The sequence below is a fragment of the Maylandia zebra genome, linkage group LG1 (genome assembly GCF_041146795.1).
Source record: "Maylandia zebra isolate NMK-2024a linkage group LG1, Mzebra_GT3a, whole genome shotgun sequence".
Lineage (NCBI taxonomy): Eukaryota > Metazoa > Chordata > Actinopteri > Cichliformes > Cichlidae > Maylandia > Maylandia zebra.
The window spans coordinates 44572334-44579649 of NC_135167.1; the positions used below are offsets into that span (position 1 = coordinate 44572334).

Here is a 7316-nt window from a genome sequence, read left to right on the forward strand (position 1 = left end):
TCCCCATTGAAATACATGGGAAATTTTTGTTGAATAAAGTTGAATAAAATTAAAAATATAAATGTTAAAAATGAGAAAAATACAAGCAACAGTGTCCAAAAGAATAGGAATCTAATGGTGTTTGAATGGTTTTTCTAAGTTGAACGGTTTTGAAGGAGTAGGCTTTCAAAAAACGTACGGAATAGATAATAATAAAATAGAATAATAAAGATTAGAAGAACAATACTGTGAATGCTTTTCAAGCATTCACACTAACTAGAAAGTGCATTTTCTGAAGAAACTGCAGTGTGAATGCTTGAATCTGAATGTATGCACTGAAATGAATTAATTGCTGAATGTTAAGTTAAAAATTCTGAATGAGCTGGAAAATACAGAAATTTTCACCTGAAAACAAAAGTGCAGAACTTTTGAAAGCTGATGTTCACACAGAAGAAGTTGGAAAAAAGCTAAACATGTTTAAAATGTAAATAATAAAAAGATGAGTAATGACAAAAGAAAATTTAGAGTCAGAAAACCTCTGAATGAATATTAAAAGTTCAAATTCTTCTAATTGAAATGAACTTAAAAGATGAACAAAAATTCTGGAGAAAATACAAACTTTAATATACAGCATAATGTTTTTCAGACATATACACATGTGTATATCATGTTTAATAGTATTACATACATCAATTTGTTTTGTATGTCATAGAAAATAACATAAAAATCTTAAGTCATATTTTACAGCTTCTTTCTGAAAAGGACTAGTAGAATAAATAAAAATAACTAAATTAAATAAGTAAATAAAAATAATAAGCAAGATATGAAATACATGAAAATTCAACTTTTAAAACCACAATCCTGAACCTTTAAATTGTGTTGGTTTCTTAGAACATGGCTGAACAGCTGTTTCTATCGTCCTACTTAATCTGTCTACACATCTTTTTATTACTCATTCTTCTTTATGTTTTAATGTAAACAGAGTCCACACAGTGGTAAAAGAGAACTGTATAGAGATTTTTGAGTAAAGTCAAATGAAAGCGTAAGGTGGTGACACAGTTTAACACATGCAAATAATCAAATAAACACATTAGTCCTTTTTGTGAACATGGATAAATAAGTATCAATACAGCATTGTTCAGCCATGCCACTAAATGCTTTTTTACACATTGTTTTAACCTGGGCTCAGACACAAAGTCCCAAAATTAGTTAGTCCCTGACTTTGAGTTGTGGTTATGACTAATTATTATACACAAGGCTTTATCTATCTGAACTCTAAGGACACAAATATGAAAAAAAAACCTATACTTACCAGCTGATACCCCACACTACACACTAGGTGTGCCATGTGACCTGAAACTTTGGTACAAAATCATCATAATCATTCTGTTAACACTGTTTTTTAACGCTGTTTGTGTTGCTGTTCAGCAGTTTAAAATGTTTTAGATTGGATTACATGGAATGAATTTGAATTTTCTTGGGGGGTTTTGTGTGTGTTTTGTTCTTAGCAGATTTTTTCTTCCATACTGTTGAATTCCAGTTACCACATTTCTGGTCATATGACATCCCGAGTGCCCACTTAAAAAAAATCCCCACAGTTAATTCAACATTAGAACAAAATAAAAATATCCATCCATCCATCCATCCATTCGCTTCCGCTTATCCTTTCCAGGGTCGCGGGGGGCGCTGGAGCCTATCCCAGCTGTCATAGGGCGAAAGGCGGGGTACACCCTGGACAGGTCGCCAGTCTGTCACAGGGCCAACACACAGGGACAGACAACCATTCACACTCACATTCACTCGCACATTCACACCTAGTGACAATTTGGATTAATCAATTAACCTATCCCCACAAATAAAAAAATAAAAATATGTTAAAGAAAAAAAGGTTTGCTCTGTGATGAAATACTAAATAAGCATACATTGTACAGAGCACTAACAATGACAACAATCCTTTAGCCTGTTGATCAGAGAGAGGCAGTCATTATGTCCATTTAAAACCTGTAATCACAGAGCACATCGTTTCTGTGAAACTATAAAGTCCCATATGATCCTCATCATGTCCAGTGACTTCAGAGTGGATCCTCCCTGTCATCCGGCCAGTGTTTGATGTGTGGCAAGCAGCACAGAAGCAGGATAGCTGAGGACTTTAAAAGAAGAGCAGAAAACAGGAATATGTAGTTGTAAATGTAAATATCAGTGATACTTGTCTTGTCAAAGGGAATAAAATAATGAAAATGTTAACTTACACACTCATTTAGGGAGGATCTTGACACTGCACAGAGGAGGCACAGTCAGTCTGACAATGATGGTGATCTCCAGGGATGTTTTCCTGCAGCAACATTCCTGCCAACTGGCCATATGATCCAGAGTAGTGGGTTTGTAATGAACAGAAAGGTGTATATGTTAGGTAGTGTGCACTCAGAGCTGGTCCTAAGAAACAAACACATCCTGTAATAAACTGAATACCTGTAGTAGTGCTGCTGCAAATATGAAGCCCTTCTATCATGAGTGGTTTCAAAGAAGGTGTTTTGGAGGCTCAGTCACAGAAACTGTGCCGTCTGTTCAGTCCTGAGTGTCTCAGCTCTGAAGGGGATGGATCACAGAGGGAAACACCTGAGTACAGACATTACAATACACTCTAACACTCCTAAGGTCAAGTGAAAACACAATTTAAACACTTCACAAAGAATGAACACATGTTTTCATGGAAATTATGTCATTAACCCTTTTTGTTGTGAGTAAATCTCACCGGCTGCTTGTGGGACAAGCTAGAAGGAGGACTTATCACAGAATCTCTCCTGTGCTCCAGATGTGAAGTCTCACGCTCTGATTGTATGGCGATGAAGATGGTGATGATGAAGTTTCTCTGATCTGTGGCATTACAGTTTCTGGCTGCTATGTGCTTCACATTGTTGGATTTTACATGTGAAGCTTGGAGAAGACACAGGAGGACTGTGTCTTGCTTAAAAAAAAAAAAAGAAAAAAAAAGGAAACCTAACAGGAAAGGAAACCCCCCCCCCCCCCCCTCAACTCCCACCGTACCCTCCCCCTCCCACTCAACTCCCCAACCTCACACCATCCAATGTCTATACAAATGTAGGGTATCAGCTGGTAACAGAAAGCAAGTGTAACATATGCACTACATATGTAACACTGCTGAAACATTTCTGGCCAGAAATGTGCAGTTATCAACCCAGACCCACCCTGATGATTGCACTGGCCAGAAACATGATAAAAGCTCATAAAAATTTATGTTTCATAGTAAAATTGGTCCAAAAATATAATCGTATACTTTTGAAAAAGTTTAAAGTTTATAACAAACCAAAATAATAACATTTTTGTAAATAGTATTTCAAAATAGAGGCACACATAAAGTGGCTTAACTGTCATTATTGCTGTAATTAGGTTTGTTTGTTTGTTTGTTTGTTTTTTTAAAAAGCAACCTTTAGTCATTATTGTTCTCTCAGAAACAATGAAGAAGCTGTTGAACATTTATGTGTTGTGTAGGCAATCCTCTGGTCCACCCTCCCTCCCTCCCAGCCACAGTGAGACTGGGGCAGCCTGGCAGGATGTTGAAGCCTGGCTGCGGAGAGGATATGCCTACACTGTTCGTTTTAAACTGCTATATTTGATTTTTCTGACATTTATAGGTTACTGTTAGTGAATTTTAGATTTTCTGTAATAAATAAAATTGTCATCTTTTACTGATATCATTACTTAATTCATGTAATTGTATTTTATGTAAACAATTCAAACATTATACTGCAATGCAGGGCGTCAACTTTTAAATATCGCTCTACTTTATGTCTGTGAAGGTTCTCAGTCATCCAGGTCATCGTAGTCAAAGGAGCTTGCAAAGAAAAGCGTCTGGACTTCTTTCTGGAGTTCAAGCATCGCTCTACTTTCTTAAGTCATTCAAAAATATAGATATTACTTACTGTATTCAAAGATCTAGATCATGAATCATCACAGGACAATACACAGTATACTGGGTCATGGTAACTATGGTATGTCTTCATGACTCCAGAATGGAGACATCGATCTGACTGAGAAATGAAAATTAGGTCAAGCAGTGTGTTCTTCTCTGTGGTAGGGGCAGTGATGACCTGTGCGTATCCCCTAGACTCAAACAGCTCCAGGATTGGTTTGTTTGCACTGGATAAAACATTCTCATTAAAATCACCACAAACTATGATGGGATGACAGTCCATGATCTCCAATGAGTCTAATAGGCTTACCAGGTTTTTCAGGAATGGCCTCAGAGTGTAGTCTGGAGGTCTGTATACAACTGCAATCAGAGCACTGACTGGTGCTTCAACCTTTAAAGCCAGAAATTCAAGGTCAGTTACATTATGGATGTACTGTTTTTCATGCACTTGAATGTCACTTTTCACATAAACAGCAACTCCACCACCACTTCTGTTTGCCATCTGGGGAAAGTTTGTGTAGGACAGGTGTCTGTTGCGTTTGAACAAATTGTAATTTTCCAAGTGGAGACTCTCTGCGACAAAAGAGCCCCGCAGGTGTGTTTCTGTTAGGCACAAAACATCTGCTAGACACAATTCATGGTGACTTTTGATGTCATTAATGTGAGCTGGCAGTCCCTCTGTATTATGATGAACAATGGTGAAAACCTCTGACCTGCTCAGTGTTTGCCTCACGTGTAGAAGAGGCATCATGTCATCAAGGTTGGCTTGTCTCATGTTCTCAAGCGCTGCAGTGATTTCTGGGTTGGTGAATATTTTTTTCTCTTCCATATCAAGAAGATACAGTCCACTGAGAGACGTCACTCTACTGACAGCTACGTAGGCCATGCCGGGCTCAAAAATGCTCTTAAGAGAGACAACAGCTGATGTAGTTGTCATACCCTGTACCTTATGTATTGTACATGCAAAGGCCAGCTTCACTGGGAACTGTCTTCGTACCACTCCTTTCTGCTTCAGATTCTCCTCTGCTCTCTCAATGTACACCATGTCGTCTGCTGGTGTGCGGTTATTCTTTCCAGATGTCTCATTATCCATTTTAAGTCCAAGCTTGATGATGTGTTGGTCGTTTTCAGAGTGAACTACTCTAAGTAGTATTCCAAAAGCTCCATTAACCAAACCATTTTGTATGTCAATGTTTCTGGTGAGCATGACACGAGCTCCTTCTGCAACTTTCAGTGTGTCTGGTAACTCGTTTTTACCTCCTTTCAATGGTCTGTCTTGAAGTGCCATTCTGCCAGTTCTAGGATCTTTTCTATAATCATCTGCATGGATGTCAATGATATGAGTGTGGAGCAGAGCCAGTGTTGCAGAGTTGTGTGCATCCACTTCTTTATTAGTTGCAAAAATGTGCAACGCATCAGTTGGACAAAGGGCTGGTTCAGTTATGGCCTGTGACAACAAATTTCTATCTGCTTCGCAAAGCTCATCCAACTTTCCTTTCACACGAATTCTGTTCAGCATCTCTGCAAAGACAACATCATCTTTCTGACGCATAATCTCAGTCAGAGTGATCATCTGAAAATGCTCCCGCCACAGGTCGATCTCAGACGGGTCGTGCACACAGAGAGGTTTAGACTGTCGCACTGGGGGTAGCTGATAGAAGTCTCCGACAGCAATGACTGACATGCCTCCAAAGGGTCTCCGAGTCCCTTTGATCTGTTTGAGTCTTGCATCTACATATGCAAACAGATGTCTTGACACCATAGACACTTCGTCAATGACGATTATTTCAGCATTCAAAAGTTCTGATCTGACTTCATCCAGCTGATTGCCAAGTCCCTGAATGGGAGGTTTTAAGCTTCTAGGCAGCTTGAGAAGAGAATGCAGTGTTGTTCCAGAAATGTTAAAAGCTGCAGTCCCAGTGAAAGCAGTTAACAGGACAGTGGGTTTTGATATGTCAACGTCGTCTGCATATCTGGGCACTTTGCTCAGTATCTTAGATGCTTCTGAGTAGATGCATTTGATAAGATGTGATTTTCCTGTTCCAGCACCACCATTAATATAAAAGAAAAACTGCTCTGGATTTAGAGCACAGACTCTTTTAATGCACCAGTCTCTAACTGCATAAAATATGCAGGCTTGCTTCTTGTTCAGATTCTGAAACATCTGACGTAACAATGTGGGATCAATAGCAGGGGGTTCCCTGATGGCTCTGACTTCTGTTGAAGCATCAGCCTGACGGCTGTAGTCGGGCACATCTTCCTGTTCATTTTCATTGTCTCGCTCTCTTTCTTGTTCAACAAGTGGCAACCTTACGAGATCTGATTCAGGTGCCAGATTACACCATTCGTCAGTCACACCTCTGTTCTGCTCATATTCCTCAACAGCGCTCTCGATCTCCTCACTGTTTTTCTCATATTTTTCTCTGTTTCTTTTGACAATGTGTTGCACGTACTCAAGATGGTCAGTACCTGGTAGCTGTACACAGCCAGCACCATAGAAAGCCTGATAGGTTGGCAACGATGGTGTTTTCAGTTCGTGGTCTGAACGATGAGGAAGGTACAGTTTAAGCAGTCTTCCGTAATATTGCTCTGGATGTTTTTCTTGTGAGCAGCGGTGAAATCTGATGATAGCAGGCTTATTGTTTTTGCGCCTTTGCACAAACCCCATCTCATTGAGAAGGGGCAAAACATCTTTACCTTTTTTCTGTTGGCCATAGACAATCCTGCAAGTAGCAGCAAAGTCTGCCATGCACATCTCCTCATACTCTGGTGTTTCAGGTCTGGCTTTGTATTTGTCATTCAAAGATGTCATCCAAACATTGGAAGACTCAGGTGTTGTGTTGTCCAGAACTGACAGGGGACGACTCATTTTCACAGGATTATCATCAGTTGGAATGAATATTACAGCACGTGAGCATTGCTTCATGTGAAGACCACATGCACGAGCAACACACTCCTGTGCACTGATCTCTCGCTTCTTTGAATATGCCTGCATGACGGCTCTCATTTCATCGCACTCATTTACACTGTCCTTATGGGAGTTCTCAATGACAGTTTTCAGGTACTCAGATAGCCCGCCCTCTTTTTTTGATATATATTTCATTAAATAATTTGCAGCACCAAAAGCATCTAAAACAAAGCTTATGTCGATATTACTGTTCCAGGCTTCAAGCAGATGTGGATTATAGCCGTTTATCCAAGAGTCTTTTGGATCACGCTTTAGTATGATCGTACTCCTCATGTTCATTTTATTCAGGTATCTCTCATATTCTGCATGTGTCAACTTGCATCTTTCCAAGAGCTGCTCTAAACTCATGGAAGCAGTTTCAGGTTCATTCAGCAGCTGGTTCAGTGGTCTGAGCTTGTTCTTTGCCGTTTCTACTTCCAGTGCATCATCCTCACTGGG

General features: G+C 39.5%; 1 long non-coding RNA gene across 1 annotated transcript; it reads right to left on the minus strand.

Moving 5' to 3' along the window:
* Window positions 1-775: 775 nt before the first annotated feature.
* LOC143419783 (uncharacterized) lies at window positions 776-2970 on the minus strand. Its single transcript, XR_013099782.1, has 3 exons — window positions 2449-2970; window positions 2229-2332; window positions 776-2126 (listed from the first exon to the last, which is right to left on the minus strand). It is a non-coding gene; the product is annotated as an uncharacterized LOC143419783 (long non-coding RNA).
* Between the last annotated feature and the right edge of the window lie 4346 nt (window positions 2971-7316).